At 38.7% G+C, this 16,921-nt stretch overlaps 1 pseudogene; it reads right to left on the bottom strand.

The window, feature by feature from the left end:
- Window positions 1-252: 252 nt before the first annotated feature.
- The window catches only part of LOC125359808, a 37,849-nt pseudogene continuing 21,180 nt past the window's right edge, over window positions 253-16,921 (bottom strand).

Below are 16,921 nucleotides of genomic sequence, written 5' to 3'. Positions count from 1 at the left end.
GCCTTGAGTGAAAAAGCTAAGGTCAAATGCTTAGGCTCTGAGTTCAAGTCCAGAGTATCTTCATAGGAAAAAAAAAGTCTGACTTTAAAATGATAGAACTTTGCAGTAAAAGAGTTCCACCGTTCAAAATGGTTGACCTTCAGAGCTGGAGACTCTAGTCTAGGAAGTAATGAACACTCATTTGGATAAGCGTACACTGGGGTGTGAACAAGCAGATCATTGGGCTTTGAAAAGCTTTCCCCTACTCTGTGGTTATAGGATCTTCTTCCATGCTGCCTTAACATCCTTGTTTCTCAGGGTGTAGATGAGTGGGTTGAGAAGTGGGGTGATGATACAGTAAAAGAAGGACAACAATTTGGCTTGGGAACTTTTGGATGGAGATAGGAAGTACAAGTAGATACCTGGCTCAAAGTACATGGTGACAACCACCAAGTGGGAACTGCAGGTGCTGAGTGCCTTGTGCCTACCCTCTGTTGATGACAACTTCAGCACAGATCTCCCAATGAGGGTATAGGAAATGACAACAATGAGAGGGGCCACTATTCCAAAAGGAATGGCTACCAATGCCAGTGATAGGTTGATAATAGTGGTGTCACCGCATGCCAATTTGATCAGAGCTGGTACCTCACAGAAGAAGTGTTCTAGGACATGATGCCCACAGAGAGGAAGCTGGAGAGTAAGTGTAGCTTGAATCATGGAATTGACCAAACCACTGAACCAGGACACAGCTACCAGCCACACACATGCCCAGGGATGCATGATGAGACTATACCTGAGAGGCTGGCAGATTGCCACATAGCAATCAAAGGCCATCCCTGCCAAGAGGGCACATTCAGTGCAGCTGGTCAAGCTGAAAACATATATCTGTGTGGTGCAGCCTCAGGAATTAGTAGACTTCTCTGGACCCCAGAGGTTGGCCAGCAGCTGTGGTGCAATGTTGCAACTGATGCTGAGGTCCAGAAGAGAGAGATTGTCCAGGAAGAAGTACATGGGTGTCTGGAGTCTGGGCTCCACCATGGAGAGTAGGATGATGGTGCTGTTCCCCATGAGGGTGAGGATGTGAGAGACCAGGACCACTGCAAACAGGGGGATCTGCAGCCATGGATACTCTGAGAAGCCCAACAGGATAAATGTATTGGGGAAACTCACATTTCCTCCTGCCATGGCCTCTTCCTAAAAGGAAAGACACCAAATTGAAGACAAAAAGAATTTTCCTTTTGTAATATCTACAAGGAAACCTTCAACCTTCAACTAGATTGATAGGTAGGATAATTGGTATGATTTTTTTCGCAAGGTCTCATAATATGAACCTGACTCTGAATGACTATTTTCTAGAAAGTGGTATTAAATGATCTGCTGGGTGCAAGTGGCTGATGCCTGTAATCCTAGAGACTCGAAAGGCAAGATCTGAGGACTGAGGTTGAAAGCCGCCTGGGCAGGAAAATCTGTGAAACTCATTTTTAATTAGCCATTAAGCTGGAATTGGAGCTTGATGCAAGTGGTAGAGAACTTTGCTCGGGATGAGCAAAGAAAGCTCAATGACAGTGCTCAAGCCCCCTGAGTTCAAGCCTCCAGAGCTGGCACACACACACACACACGCACACACGCGCGCACGCACACACACACACACACACACACATCTCAGGAATAAATTAGCTAGAAATTTGAAGTTATGAAAAATTCTACATGGAACCTAGTCATGTCCAGTATGTGTATTTTAATTTGAAACCCCCTCTTCTCTCCTCCTCATTTCTCTCCCTTGCACTCTCTCTCTCTCTCTCGTGCTCTCTCTAACTCTCAGTTAATGGAGTTTATCTCAACACCTTGTGTTTACCAAGAATGTGACACTGGCTCCATGTTCTTTTGCACAGCAGCTGTACAATTTTCATTCTCAAGATTGCACATGTGTCTCAACACTCCCACATTTTCAACAACACTTGCTATGTTCTGGGTAATTTTTGTTGTATTGTTGTGAATATTTTTGTTGTTTGTTTTTGTTTTGGATAGCAGCAGTAGGGATGATTATGAAGAGTCTATCTGAATGCAAAAGGCTCAGATCCAGATGAGTACAAAGCAATTATGTATAACCAGGAGTATAAAGAATGGAGAGAAAGAACAATTGCAGTAATTAAAGAGAACACTGGAGTCCTATGCAAAAGCTGTGCTCTCACTGAACCAAAAAAGCAAGTGGATTTTACTGTGTAATATATATATTCCTATGTAAAAATAAAAGAACTTTTTTCCTCATCTTATAAAAGAACTTTTTTCCTCATCTTCTTTATTGTCAAAGTTAAGTACAGAGGGGTTACAATTTCATATATAAGGCAAGTACATTTCTTATCCAACTTGTTAACTTCTCCCTCATTTCCCCCATCTCCCCCACTCCACTTCCTTCCCTTCCCCATGGGTTGTACAGTTGGTTTACAACAATTGGTTTTGTAAGTGTCTCTATAGCAATGGTTTGCCTTTTTATCCTTTGTCTCTCAATTTTGGTATTCCCTTTCCCTTCCCAAGTTCCAATAGATGTATAAACAGTATCTGGGGTACTAAGATTGGTTACAGTAATAGCAGGAGTAAAACAACAGGAAGAGAATATGAGAGAAAAAAAGGCACAGTTTCACATGGCATGTTGAAAATAATGATATACCACTTGTTTCCATAACTTGGAGTTCATTTTCCTTAGCTTTATCTTATGTGTTCATACAGGCATAACTGTTGAGCTACTGTGATCTTCTGCTATAACTATCCTAGAGATGTACTAATTGTTCCCTATGAAGGAAACCATAGAGTTCATGTTTCTTTGGGTCTGGCTCACTTCACTTAGTATGATTTTTATCCAAGTTCTTCCATTTCCTTATGAATGGGACAGTATCATTCTTTCTGATAGAGGCATAGGATTCCATTGTGTATATGTACCACTTTTTCTTGATCCACTCATCCACTGAGGGGCATTTAGGTTGGTTCCATATTTTAGCAATGACAAATTGTGCTGTTAGCTTTAGTGTGGTCTTGTTTGTAATCTTTTGGATAGATGCCCAAAAGTGGGGCTGCTGGGTCATAGGGGAACTCTATGTTTAGCCTTCTGAGGAATCTCCATAGCACTTTCCAGAGTGAACACATTTACACTCCCACCAACAGTGTAGTAGGGTTCCCTTTTGGCCACATCCCCTCCAGCATTTGTTAGTGTTAGTTTTCCTGATAATGGACATTATTACTGGGGTGAGGTGGAATCTCAACTCAGTTGTTTTGATTGCATTTCTTTTATGGCCAATGATGTTGAGCACTTCTTCATGTGTCTCTTGGCCATTCTCATTTCCTCTTCAGAGAAGTCTCTTTTTAAGTCTTTAGCCCACTTGTTGAGGGGACCATTGGTTCTTTGAGGATTTGTTTGGGAGGAATTTAATTTTTTGAGTTCTGCATATATTTTAGATAGGAGGCCTTTGTCCATTGTATGGCCAGTAAATATCTTCTCCCAATCTGCGGGCTTTCTGTTTATCTTGCAAGCAATGTCCCTTGCTGTGCAGTAGCTCTGCAGTTTGATGCAGTCCCATTTGTCCAACCCTTCTTTCATTTGTTTGGTTTCTGGGCCTTCATTAAGGAAGTTTCGTCCTGTGCCAAGGAACCCAAGTGTTTCTCCTATTCCTTCTTGTAGTGTTTTCAGGGTATCTGATTTTACTTCACTGTCTTTTATCCATTTGGAATTGATTTTGGTGCAGGATGATATATAAATATCCAGTTTTAGTTTATTACAGGTGTTGAACCAGCTTTGCCAGCACCATTTGTTGAAGAGGCTGTCTTTCGTCTATCCTATTTTTTATCTCATTTATCAAAGATTAAATAGCCAGAGTTCTGCAGGTTCATTTCTGGGTCTTCAGTTGTGTTCCATTGATCCTCAGGCCTGTTCTTGTGCCAATACCAAGCTGTTTTTATTACTATAGCTTTGTAATACAGCTTGAAGTTTGGTATTGAAATTCCTCTGGCACTTTTTAATCACTGGTTTTGGTTGTTATTGTTGAGGAACATTGACTTCTTACTTGGGCCTACAAACTAACTAGGCTCAAGGTAAAGGCACCCCAGATTCCTCCATTTTATATCTATGTTTTTGTTTTGAGCCATTCTCTCTCACAAGTCACTTTGTGGCCAGGAAGGATCTGAGCATGTGCAGGACATCAGTGACTCATGTCAAAAAACCCCACCTGAGTGTTCCTGACACAAATGATTTTCAAACCACCTGATGCTCCTCTGACCTCTTCTGAACTGCCTGTGACTTAGGATTGTTTTCTCAGTACAACTTTCTCTCACCTCTGATCCCAATTCTATTTAACCCAAGCAAATGCCTGTATCCCAGAAGACAGCTAAAGATGGCTAAAGCTGTAACGAAGTGCTATCTTCTTGTAGCCATCACATAAGAGATCTTTCTCTGCTCTTCACCATATCTTCTTACTTGGCATATAGAGATGAGTGATCAGACCTGACTATGTGAAACTCCTGAAGTGTGGCTCTGAGGTATGAAAACTCCATTTCAAAGAGCATGTGCATGGGCAGGCACATTAACAAGCATGTTAGCAATGAGGTTAAATGTTATAGGGTGAATACATCATGCCTATTGGCAGGGTGTCTGCTTTGAGGCTGTAAACAAAGTTTATACCTTTAGTAAACAGCTTGGAATTTATGATCTGGCAGCCAGACACAGTGACCCAGATGATTGTGCAAGAGGAATATCAGTACCCTAAGCCTCAGCCTTTTTGCACTGAAATGTATACAAATTGTGTTTAATGTTCTTCCCTTAGAAAGATGGAAATATATTTTAATACTCTATTACCCCTCTTCTTGCACTGTTTTGGCTGGTAGTAACTGAGACACACAGAAGTTACAATATAGATTCTAAAATTACTTACTCTGAAATGTCTGATTCATTTCCACAATATCAACCTACTTCCTTCCTCCACTATTGCCCACATAGATATCCATATTAGCCTGATTGTCTACTCTGCTTTATCTTTTATACATATCACAATCTCAACTCACTGACATAAGATATCACACAAACTTCATTCTATTTATTTCCCTGAATTCCACCCAACTTTGTGGACTTGGTTCAAATTTCTGTGTCTTTTTTTTTCTTTCCTTTCCTTTTTCTTGAGTGTGCTGCTTTTTTTTAATTTTTTTTTCAAATTTTTATTATCAAACTGATGTACAGAGAGGTTACAGTTTCATACGTTAGGCATTGGATACATTTCTTGTACTGTTTGTTACCTTGTCCCTCATGCAGTGTGCTGCTTTTTTTAATTTGCCAAAATGTATGTTTAATTTCAACACAGTAATCTGAAAGTCATTCTTTCTTGATGTCATAAAGTAAAGGACCTACCGTGATCAGGCTCACTCCTCTGTCACTCTCACTCCCTCTCCACTTCCCAAACCAATCTCAATAAGCACTTAGCTCCATCATCATGAAACAGGTGATGAAAGAATAAGTATTCCTTTTTTCTCCTAATTGCATACCACTGCTGCCTACTAGAGGCTCAGCATGTGCTAGCATGATGATTGTGTCTGCCTCAGCATTTGGGGTTTATTTACTTATTTATTTGTCAGTAACTTCCAGAAATATGTGCATATTTTCAGCCTCAATATTTCTTTGAATCTGAAAACCACTGTATCACTGTGGTGACATAGGAAAATGGGTGGGTCATAATTAAGTTTTAAAATACTGCATCCTCACAGTTTTGCATTTGATTGCTACATTTTTACTTGCTGTTCATAGCTAGTCCACCCTCAATTGGCAGGAGAGTAAATTTTCTTACAATCTTTTCTGTAATGTTCTAGAGGAGGAAGAAGTGTTAACTCATGTGCTCTCCCTTAACCTGCTTTCCCTCTTACTTACTTTGAGGTTTCCAAAGGAATAGATATAAAAATCAAGATCAGGAAATAGGAATGTTGAGGTCCAAGACAGAGTGATACAGTTGTCTCATCAGTGAACCTGGAATTGAACACACAGGGTGGTGGCAATAACTTGAATCCAGACAAGAGAAAGAATTTGTTGCCTCAGAAGCCTCCTGTGTCTTATTCTCTTAGACCTTCTGGGACCAGAGATTAGTGCAAGAGCTAAATTGGTACAAAAAGTCTAGAAGGATTTCTGCTAATTTTAATTCATTGTGTTTAGAATGATGTTTGTCTTGGTACATAAGATTTAAAAGCTGAAGGTAAGACACTGAAAAAAATAAATTGTTTGTAGAAGAAGCCTGAAATAGAATGTGAGCATATCATGTCTTTTTTGTAGATTCCCTGGAAATGTGCAGAGGTAAAGACTGATCTCTACTGCAAGGTACAATGGCTTTCACTTGTAATTATAGCTATTTGGGAGGAAGAAAACAGGAAGATGTGGTTCAAGGTCAGCCCTGAAAAAAACTAGTGAGATGCCATCTCAACTAATATCCTGGGCCTGGTGGCATGTGCTATATAGGAGGCACACATAGAGAGATTTCAGTATGATGTTAGTCCTGGACAAAAAGCAAAACCCTAGGCAAAAGCAACTAAGGCACAAATGGCTATGTGCACAGAAAAGATAATAGAGCCCCTGGTTAGCAAGCAAAAGACCTGAGCTCAAAGCCTAATACCACCAAAGAGAAAGGAAGGAGAGAAGGTAGGAAGGGAGGGAGGGAGGGAGGGAGAGTGGAAGGGAGGGAGGGTGGGAGGGAGGGAGAGTGGAAGGGAGGGAGGGTGGGAAGGAGGGAGGGAAAAGAAAGAGAGAAAGAAAGAAAGAGAGAAAGAAAGAAAGAAAGAAAGAAAGGAAAGGAAAGGAAAGGAAAGGAAAGGAAAGGAAAGGAAAGGAAAGGAAAGGAAAGGAAAGGAAAGGAAAGGAAAGGAAAGGAAAGGAAAGGAAAGGGAGAGAAATGGCAAACATCAAAGGGGATTCTGGGATGCTAAACTCCTCATCTTTCTTGCTTTGCAATAATTATTGTCAAGTATATCTTTTTTTTCCTATTGGCTCTACCACTTGAGCCACAGCTTCATTTCTGGCTTTCTTTTGTGATTAACTGGAAATAAGAATCTTATTGTCTTTCCTGTTTGTGCTGGCTTTAAAACAAGATCCTCAGATCTCAGCCTCCTGAGTAGCTAGGATTACAAGTGTCAATGACTATCATCCAAATCCACTGTATTTTTTTAACTAAGAAAAAATTTTAGTATAAGCACTGTTTTTAAAACAGGTTTAGCTGGATGCCAGGGGCTCATGGCTGTTATCTGAGCTACTCATCAGGCTGAGATCTGAGGATCACAGTTTGAAGCCAGCCTGGGGAGGAAAGACCATGGTGTTTGGAAGCAGAGGATATTATATATATGCATGTATGGAAATATCAATGTGAAACCCATTAATCTATAAGGAATATACATTAATAGCTATAATTTCAAAAGGCAAGAAACAAAAGAAAAAGTTCACTGTCATTGCGTGAGTGAGCTCCTTTGTATTGGGGGCTTTGCATTGAATTCTCTTTTCTTCTTCCTGAGTCATTCTCCTGCATAAGTAGCAGGGATTGGGTGCATGTGCCACCACACCTGGCTTGTAGTAAACTCTCAGTAGTGTTAAATGTACCTTAAACTAAAAAGAATGGATGAAAAAAGATAAAGAAAAACAACATGGTATGGTCAAATGCTCTATTTCTGCTTATTACTGATAATTTCATTGTTTCAGTGACTTGCCTTCAACCCCTCAGGCAACAGCTCCACAACAGTCCTGAGTCAGGGTGACAAGTTGAACTTATTTTATGATAGCAGTTTTATTCAAGCAAAGGGAGGAAATTCTAGCAGAAAATATACCAAACTATCAATGATTTTTTTTCTGGAGAGAGAATAGCAGTATTCATTTTCTCATTTTTTATTGAATGTTCTAAATTTTCCACAATAGAAAAAATATAAGCTTTGTAATCAGAGGGGGAAAAGTCAGAATAGAAAAATCTGGCCCAAAAGAACCTTCTCCCAGTCACTTCAGAAGCCCAGGAGCTAGAATGTGAAACTGAAATGCTGACTTTCAACAGTATACAATCATACTTCTCATTGCCAATTTAAAAGGAACCTGATTTTATAAAATACATAAAAGTGTGAAAGGAATTAATGTGTATCACAGCCTATTATGAGGCAAGCACTATCTCATATTATTTTTTGCCTAAAACAGTAATGGTAACTATCAACGGTATCTTGTTTTTACCATTTACTCTCTCTCTGTATCCTTTTCTCTCATACTGACTGAGGTAGATATTATAATCCTCAGTTTTTAAATGAAAAGGAAAGTAAAGTTCAAGTAATTGACTCAAAGATGCCTATTATATAAAAGAACTAGAATTAAAATTAAAAGATTTCTGGTTCTAAAGGAGCTCTCAGAACAGCTGTCAACCAGATAAATGATAGTGGAGATTCTTTCCATTAAATCTTACCTGTAAGAATTAGGAAAATGACCATGCTGGTGTCTCACACCTGTATTACTAACTACTCATGAGGCCGAGATCTGAGGATCACGGTTCAAAGCCATCCCAGCAGAAAAGTCCCTGTGAGACTCCTATTTCCAATTAACCACTCAAAAACTGGAAGTGGCACTGTGGCTCAACATGATACAGCACTAGCCTTGAGCAAAAGAGCTCAAGGACAGCACCTAGGCCCTGAGTTCAAACCCTATGACTGCCAAAAAAAAAAAATTAGAAGGATGATCATGATGAAATTGTTGCTGGAAAAAGAGGGTAGAACTATGTAAAGTAACGCTCATATAGTGCCAGGAAGTGAGGCAGATGTGTTAGTGATTTTGTCTGATTTATCCTTCATAACAATTTATGAGATAAGTATTATTCCTCATTTGAAGATAGGGAAACTGAGTTATATAGGTAAAGTAACTTGCTCCATGTTGCACAGAACTGTTATTTGAAGTAAACAATTTGGAGCCAGAATCTGTATACCTGCTCACCTATACTAGATAACTATTTGTGAATAATTTTTTTCAAAAGCTTCACCAAATGGGCTGGAATCTCCATTCAAATAGATGAAATACAAGTTTTCTGTGGAAGCTTGAAGCAAGTTGAAAGAAGTTAAAAGTCAGTACCATAACAAAGACAGATGTTTGGCAATACAGTAGGATGATTGTAATTCATAATAAACTATCATATTTTATAAAATCTAGAAGACAGAACCTCAAAGGTTTCAAACATAAAATAATATTTTTTAAAAGAAATGATAATAAACTGGGTGCAGGTGGCTCACATCTGAAATCCTAGCCATTCAGCTGGCAGAGATTGAGGGGATTGTGATCCAATGCCAGCCCAGGCAAAATATCAGAAAGGCCTTCACTACAGAAAAGACTGGATGGGGTGGTGTGCACATGTCATTCTAGCTACAGCAGTAAGCATAAAAAGGAGGATAGTGCATGGTCCAGACTAATTGGGGTCAAAAAGTAAGGACTTATTTTTTAAAATAAACAAATCAAAGAGATATAGATGGAGAGAGAAATCACCCACATACCACATAGATGCTCATGAAGTAGAGTACCTGCCTAGTAAGCACAGATCCTTCAGTTTAAATTCTATTATTGGGGCGGGGGGGCAGGGGGAGAGGAAAGAGAAGGAAAAGAAAGGAAACAGAGAAAGAAAAAGGAAGGAAGGAAAGAAGGAAGGAAGGAAGGAAGGAAGGAAGGAAGGAAGGAAGGAAGGAAGGAAGGAAGGAAGGAAGGAAGGAGAGAAGGAAGGAAGGAAGGAAGGAAGGAAGGAAGGAAGGAAGGAAGGAAGGAAGGAAGGAAGGAAGGAAGGAGAGAAGACTGAGCAGGCTAGGTAGCACAAATACATGTAATCCTAGCTGAACTCATGAGGCTGAGATTAGGAGGATCATAGTTTGAGGAAAACCCAAGCAAATAAGTTTGTGAGACTCCAGATCAATCAACTGGGTGAGGTGTCATATACTTGTCATCAAAGCTATGTAAAATGTATAAAAAGAAGATTGTGGTTTAGATCAGAACAGGAAGACTTTATCAAAAATACTTTTAAAAGGGGGCCTAAGGGCATGATTCAAGTGGCAGAGTGCCTGCCTAGCAAATGCACTCTGAGTTCAAACCCTACAATTGCTGCCAGAAACAGAGATGTTAAAAAAAAAGGGGGGGGGGGGGCGACAAGAAGAGAAAAAGAAGAAAATGCTAATTTCCCTGATTTAATCAGAGTACACTGTATGCATATGTTCTAAAAGGTCACACTATGCCCCATTAATAAATATAATAAACATTAATAAAAATACATGTTTTTGTGTGCTTTATTGAATAAAAATTTTTCATATTTCTCCATTAAAAACAAATAAAGGAAAAAAGAAAAAGTACTTTCTCCTTGACTTTCATTCACCTAAAAGTCTGAGACTTAATGTAGAGGAAGTCTATTTATGATTCTTACAGAGAAAGCTAACCAGTAATAGGTTATTAAGTGATAAATAACATCTGGGCTCTGGTTGCCCCAAAGTTTGTCTTGTGAAAACAAAATGTCTATCGTAGTGGTTCTCAAACTGTAGTGTATATAAGAATCACTCAAAGAAATTGAGAAAATATAAATCAAGAACCTTACCCCAAGACATTCTGATTCAGGAGGTCTGAGGCCCAAGAATTTACATTCTACAAGTTCCTAGGTAATGGTTGTGATGTTGAGTGAATAATCACACTTTGAAGCTAGGCACCTGTTATCCTAGCTATTCAGGAAGCTGAGATCTAAGGACCACTGTTCAAAGCCAGACATGGCAAGAAAGTCCATGAGACTCCTTTCTTAAATCAACCACAGTAAAGCCAGAAGTGGAGCTGTGGCTCAAGTGATGGAATACCAGCCTTGAGCAATAAAGCAAAGGGACAGGACGCAGGTTCTGAGTTCAAGCCTAAGTACTGGCACCAGATAGTTTAGTTAGGTACATACATACTTACATACATACATACATACATATACATACATACATACATATATACACTCATAGATACATAGATGGATGGGGTAAATAAATAATATAAATTAAACCCTCAGAACTGTTTGTACAGCTTAATAGAAGGGAAGACTCACAAGTGTCAGCATCTTGCACCACTACTGTAAAACTGAGAGTCCTCTCTCATTCTAGGCCCCTCAATCTATAATATTGTTCTAGAATATGTTATTGATGGGAGGGAGGGCTCGATAGGGGACTAGTTGCTTTCAACCAGGAAGTGTCTGATGAAAAACAAAACCATCAATTTGAGAATAATAAATGTTTGATTTTTTTTCTTTCTTTCTGGAGTGGTGATTGCAGCAGTCATTTGGGCAATAATTTTTAATCTGAAATAAAATATATACAAACTTTAAAATGTTGATTAACGCCCAAATCTCTAAGTTTATCTACAAAAGTAAAGAACAAAAATCTCATTTACAGTTCATGTTACAATGGAAGTTCCTGACTTGAAGAGGTATATTAAATAGCACCTGAGCGCCCTCTACTGTTATATTCTCCACTGTCCAAAGGAGAAGCCTAACAATAAATGAGATTTCCATTACATTTTTTAAACCCCTTAAAGCTAATGACATCTTCTGTTTTGAAGACAAATATAAAGAAAAAGAGTGACTGAGAACAATATTTATTTACTGGAACATGTTTGTTCTTATGTTTACCCTTGGTGTTTGTGAAGTGTGCTATAAACAAAATTGCCAGGTTAAAGCCAAAGATGAAGAAGAAAGTAATGCTCCAGAGAAGGTATAATTTAGTGAAAATGAAGTGTGTTTTTCAGCTTTATGAAATTTATTATTGTAACATTTAATAGCTTCATAGTACTTGTATTCAAAATTATTTTATTGTTTAGAAGTAGCAGAAGTAATTTTTAACGTTTATCTAAAAGCTCTCTAGTGTCCAATTTCATTTTTCTACTGAAACAATAGTTTTGATAATACATTTTACTTAATGAGAAGTATCTTAGGAATACTGTTGAGTTATACCAAATGGGTTATTTTTAATAAAGAATGTTGCATGATTTCATGGAGCCCATAGATAAGGAAAAGAAGAAATCATTTAATCTATATGAGCAAACCTGGACTTGACTTTTTTTTCTTCCCAAATATTGTCCTTTATCATGGGCTGGGAATATGGCCTAGTGGCAAGAGCGCTTGCCTCCAACACATGAAGCTCTGGGTTCAATTCCCCAGCACCACGTATATGGAAAATGGCCAGAAGGGGCGCTGTGGCTCAGGTGGCAGAGTGCTAGCCTTGAGCGGGAAGAAGCCAGGGACAGGGCTCAGGCCCTGAGTCCAAGGCCCAGGACTGGCCAAAAAAAATATTGTCCTTTATCATACCTTTCTTAGAGTGAAAAAGTTTCTCACACATCTTCAAAAGAGACAGACCGTGTCTTATTTGACTTTTCCAGATAAATTTGGAGCTGAAACTCCATATTTTTCTAGCCTCATATCTTGCCACTCTCTTCATCAAACACTTCCTTCCAGGTTCAATGGAATTCTTTCACTTCTCTCATCTCCTAATTTTTGTACATATGCTGCTTTTGCTGAATTAACTTCCATATTACTATCCTTTTGTCAAGTAGCTCTTCACTATCTCCAGAAAGCATTATCTGACTTCCCTCCTCACCGTTGGTACTGGTTTCTGAGTTCTGTGCTCCTTTGGCATTCTGTACTAAGCCCATGATAGATAGCATCTAACATATTGAGTTGTACTTTATTACATTTTACTTTCATTCATCCTCTAGACTATAAAATGGTCATTGATAAGGACTATGTCTATCTCATTTACTCCCATAATCTACGCTTAGCACAAAACCTGATACTTGATAAGAAGTAGTTATTTGGATGGATGAACACATTGATGAATGAATGAACACTGTGATAACTGTTACAAACAAAAATTATGATAAGTTGTCAAGACCACTCTTAGATGTGATGATTCACTAGAAGGGTTCATAGGCTCTAAAACAACTATTTGGCTCACAGTTATGATGTGCCACAGCCAATGGATACAGATTAAATTAGTAAGGGAAAAATCAAGTACAAGCTTCTAATTGCCCTTCCCTGAAGGAGCCTCATAGGTATCACTTAATTCCACATAGTAACAATGTCTGACAATATATGCAAAGTGCTGTCAACTAGGAAAGTCCTATCTCTTGTTTCCAGGAATTAATTGGAGATCAGTCATGTTAACATGGAGCACCTCCATAACTGAGCTTCATTATAGTTTCAAGCCTCTCACCCAGAGGTCAAACAAATACAGTGTGACCTGAGACTCCAGGCATGTAAAACTAGGCATGTGCCATTAATCATATTATTAGCATGAACTATCTGGTGTGACCAAAAATCTTAGGTATATGAAAATTCTTTTACTATAAAGAATAGGTTAGCTGCTACTACACTGTTGGTAAGAACGCAAACTGGTGCAACCACTCTAGAAAACAATATGGAGGTTCCTCAAAAGACTAAACATAGAGCTTCCCTATGATCTAGCAATCCACTTCTGGGCATTTATCCAAATTTTCACAAACAAGGCCATACTAAAGATACCAACACAACCATGTTCATTGCAGCATTATTTGACATAGCCAAGAAAGGGAACTAACCAACCCAGATGTCCCTCAGTAGATGAATGGATCAAGAAGATTCTTAACAGGAGATCTCAACAAACCACATGCTTAATACATAGGACTATATATAATGAAGTATACCAACACGAACTCCAAGATATGGAAACAAGAGGTTCTTATTATGTACTGTACATAAGTTTTTTAATTTTTAGTCTTTTTTTTCTTTCATCTCTCTTAATTTTCTGTACCCTGTGTCTTGTATATAAGATTATTCAACAAGGGGAAGGGAAAGGGAATCACAGAAACAGCAGGTCAAAGGATGATCTAATACAACAGTGATACTCACTTAACAATAGGTTGGATATCAACCTTACAACTTGGGGAGGAGGGGAGGTGGGAGGGGTAAGTGGGAGAAAATGAAGGAAGGGGTAACAATATCTAAAAACAAATGTAATCATTACCTAACTTATGTAACTGTACCCCCCATCACCTTTTTTAATAAATACAAATTTTAAAAAGAAAGAAAGAATAATTAGCTCCAGGTAATGGAAACCAGACTTTTTTTCTGTTTTGTTGTTTTTGTTTTCTTTTTGTCTTGTTTGTTCACTTATCTGTCTTTGGGAGGGTATGGGGGAAAGAAAATGGACGGACAAGGTCACTAGACACTATGTTGAACATAAACTATACAACTGTGGGTGGCAATGGGAGGGAAAAATTGAAATAGGGAGAAAAAGAGTGACATTGTTCAAAAAGAAATCTACTCTTTACCTAAATTATGAAACTGTACCCCCTCTGTTCATCATCTTTATAATAACAAAAAAATGCTAATTTTGAAAAAAATATTATCTTTAAGTAGTTGTACAAATGAGTTGCCATTCAACAAAGCAGGTTATTGTAGGGGAAAAGAAGGCTTCAGAAGGGCTGGGAATATGGCCTAGTGGCAAAGAGTGTTTACCTGGTTTACATGAAGCCCTAGGTTCGATTCCCCAGCACCACATGTATAGAAAATGGCCAGAAGTGGCACTGTGGATCAAGTGGCGGAGGGCTAGCCTTGAGAAAAAAGAAGCCAGGGACAGTGCTCAGGCCCTGAGTCCAAGGCCCAGGACTGGCAAAAAAAAAAAAAAGAAGGCTTCAGAAGTTATAGCTCTGGAAATATTGATGGACTAGTCCTGATGATATTTGGAATATGAAAGGTTTGGGAAACTGAGACTTGCTGAGTTAATCCTTTGCTAATTACAGAAACTCGGAAGACTAGAGTGGGCTTAAGAAGGCCTCCCAAAAGAAAGGATACCTGAGGTACACATTGAGAGACTACTGCTAGAGACATATAGGTGGTAAAACATTTCAAGCACATGTAGAAACATGAGTAAAATAACTTAAATGTGAGTGAGTTTGGCTGAATGAATAAACAAAGGGATACATAAAAGGACTGAAGTAGCTTACATGGCTGAAGTCATCTCTACTCACAGATGCTCAAATGCATGAGGAGTCTAATATTGACTCTCCTCCACCTGACTATTCTCAGAAGCCTTCTTTCCAAAAACTGAATAAATGATTTCTATGTATTTCTGTATTCTTCCTAGTGTGTTTTTTAGTGGCATGAAGAACTTTATGCCCTGATTCTTCAAAAATAAGTTTCAGGGCTGGGAATGTGGCTTAGTGGTAGAGTGTTTGCGTAGCGTGCATGAAGCTCTGGGTTAGATTCCTCAGAACCACATAAACAGAAAAAGCCAGAAGTGGTGCTATGGCTCAAGAGGTAGAATGCTAGCCTTGAGCAAAAAGAAGCCAAGGACAGTGCTCAGGCCTTGAGTTCAAGCCCCAGGAAAGGCAAAAAGAAATAAAGAAAAATTTCTTTCAGAATATGGCCTGCATCTATTTTGAAGCTGAAAATCTAAGTATTATTTACTTTCTTTTTTTCAAACAACTTTCCCTAAGGGCTGTCAGAGTAATGTGCCCTACTTATTTTTTAGTAGGGAAGAATTTATACACTAACAGAATATATTAGAAGAGAAGAAAAAAAAAAGAAGAGAAGAATTTGTATATCAAACGTAATCTCACTACATTTATACCTCCTTTCAAATTTCCGAGAGGATAGAATCTTCCACACCATTTGAAACCTCAGTAGCATTGCTCATGAATTTATGTTAGAAAAAACTTACATGACCATGCTCTCTATTCTGTACAATTAAATTATTAAGTGTTTTTAACAAACATACCAGATATATGCAATAGACTTAAAATTATTATTAAAACTGAATTTCACTACTTAAATACTATTTCCAAACGTACTTCTTCAAAAGGATTAATAATTTCAGTGTACACAGAATTCAAGGATTCAAAAATAAATAATCCTAAATCTAACAAAAAAGAATTCAAGGATTCAGGGAAACATTCTTCCTTAACCATCAAGGTATTTGTAGTGGGATGTTTGAGTCTTGCTCTGTAGCCCAGGCTGGTATTGAACTTGAGATTCTCCTGCCTCAGACTCTCTAATGTTGGGATTACAGTTATAAATCACCCAGCAGTCATAAAAATGCTAAAATAACAAATAAATTAGGAGCCTTTTAGACTGAAATCACTTCAGAGGCTTGAGGTCCTACCAGCAAACTGAAACTCAACTCAATAATACAAACTTTAAGCTTAACCTACAAGAAATGACAGGCTAACTTCTGACTAGAGACTTTTAATTTTAATAAATCAAATATTTTCTTTGTCTTGCTTTTTTTTTTCCTTTGGCCAGTCCTGGGCATTGGACTCAGGGCCTGAGCACTGTCCCTGGCTTCTTCCCACTCAAGGCTAGCACTCTGCCACCTGAGCCACAGCGCCTCTTCTGGCCGTTTTCCATATATGTGGTGCTGGGGAATCGAACCGAGAGCTTCATGTGTTGGAGGCAAGCACTCTTGCCACTAGGCCATATTCCCAGCCCCTCTTTGTCTTGCTTTTACAAACACCTTATAAATGTTTTCTCAGGGAAAACAGTGAAACGTTGAACAACTTACAGTCTGGCACTGCCCAATTTATGAATCCCTGTCTGTTCAAACAAATTCTTCTAAATTTTAATCAGCCTAAGTTTAACAAAAATGTCTGACTTTTATAAAAGATAAAGAATAAGAGAGAGAAAGATGGCACCGACACAGTAGGGAGGCACCCCATCTCTCCCCAACTGAACAGCGAGCTGGGAACTCCAATACCCAACACCCCATCAAAAACCCAGCAAAACCAGCAGCCAGAAGCAGTGGAGAAATGAAGGAAAACAAAAAGGAGCAAAAAAGAAGAGCTGAAAACCTACACAGAGCTGGACAATCTCCGTGGCACACTCCCTCCACCAGCCGACCCTGGCCCAAACAGGGCCAGGCTGGGAAAGGGGAACCCGGCGAT

The sequence above is a fragment of the Perognathus longimembris genome, chromosome 11, assembly GCF_023159225.1.
Source record: "Perognathus longimembris pacificus isolate PPM17 chromosome 11, ASM2315922v1, whole genome shotgun sequence".
Classification (NCBI taxonomy): Eukaryota; Metazoa; Chordata; class Mammalia; order Rodentia; family Heteromyidae; genus Perognathus; species Perognathus longimembris.
Note: the sequence above shows the minus strand (reverse complement) of the source record. Positions and strands in the feature narration are given on the sequence as shown.